We start from the raw sequence: 1,679 nt of genomic DNA on the forward strand, positions 1-1,679 counted from the left end.
AGTCGTCGCGCTAACGAAAATGACGTACTAAGCTCGTAACCATTAGGTGGGCCTACTCGAGCTATGACCGTGTGGCCCCATGGTGTCTTCCCGCTGGAGTACCATATTTCAAGAACGTATGCGCCGCTCGTGGCACTAGGAGTGGCTTCATGTGTAGCAATTGCTTGAAGCATCTTATGTATCTTCGCCCATGGTGGATCCATCCAACCGTCTACCGTAGACCAGTGGTGCGCAAATGCTCCTTCTCCATCATCCTTGGTCCATAACCGAAGTATTTGTGCATTGGTAGCATCCGCAAACACGTCTATGTTGTTTGGTCCGAAGTGCCGAAGTGCCGTTGCGCCTGTTCGAAGTAGTTGGGAAACAACTGCCAACAATCCGTATAGAAGACCTCAGGTTCATCACACTATGTACTCTACTCAACATATCCGGTAAGACATTCTTCTCGCCCGGTATATGTGATACTGTGAAGTTAAAAGGTGCTATGATGTGGTGCCACCGTTGTAGCATCGGGTTGAGCTTCAACTGTGTGTCCATGTACACGAGTGCCTTATGGTCTGTAAAAACCACAAAACGCTGACCGTCGAGGTATTCCCTGAAATGTGTAAGTGCATATATATAGTAGCCTGATTCTCATAGTCTCTATCAATCCCATGTGCGGACACCTTCTTTCCTAGAATCATGACCTCCGCTATCGCGAAGTGGCACTTGGCTGGGTTAAACTTGAAGGTATGGTACGATAGGCACTTGATGATTTTGATGTGTTCATCATAAAAATCACTAGCAATAACTATGCCGTCGATGTAGTGATGTACCAGTAGACCACCGAGTATCGTGCTCAACGTCTATTGGAATTGCTTTGCTAGGACATGTAGGCCGAAAGGGGCCGATGTGAACGAATACTGATATCGTTCATGTGTAAAACTGAACAAGTACTGAGAGTCAGAGTGTATCGGCAGTCTATAGTATACTGCAGATAGCGGTTTATAGTACTTCTTGCTTTTCAAACGGGAGATGCGTTCGTTGACTTTTGGGATCAAGAACTGGTCGCCGGGGATGAGAGCATTGACTGCTCACATATCCAGACATACTCATACCTTCTTGACGTTGCCCTCAGCATCGAATGTAGGTTCCGCTAGCAGTGGTAGGTTTACCGTCGTGGGTGTCGTACGCTTGGTGATAACCAAATCTGTTAGCCACTTCCGCACCTGTTTATCCACGTAAGGTAACCATCGGTCCGAACAAAGTTTCGTGTAGACTGGCGCATACTCATTGCCTGATCACGTGTGACTGGTATTGTGACTTCACTTCCGGCAAGGCGACAACGTGCATTGTCAGCAATCTGATCGGTTGCTTCTAGGTCTGCCGCTAGCCGTTCTCTGGCATCGGCAATCTCGGTTGAGTCAGGTAGCTGTCGTCGTGGAATGGGTTCAAGAAGTTGGTCGAGTTCCGTCGGGTCTATCGGAATTAAGGGTTCTTGTGTACCGCCTATATGCAGGCTGAGTCCTTTCGACATCTCTTGGCCCACTATCATGTCCATTCCCGTAGGGAGGTTCATTAACTCGAGAGACCCCCATTGATGAACTCTGCGCCGTAACGTATTGGTAATACTTCTGTCAGTGGTAGGTTTACCGTCGTGGGTGTCTTACGCTTGGTGATAACCAAGTCTGCTAGCCACT

This window comes from Sphaeroforma arctica, assembly GCF_001186125.1.
Source record: "Sphaeroforma arctica JP610 unplaced genomic scaffold supercont1.580, whole genome shotgun sequence".
Classification (NCBI taxonomy): Eukaryota; class Ichthyosporea; order Ichthyophonida; genus Sphaeroforma; species Sphaeroforma arctica.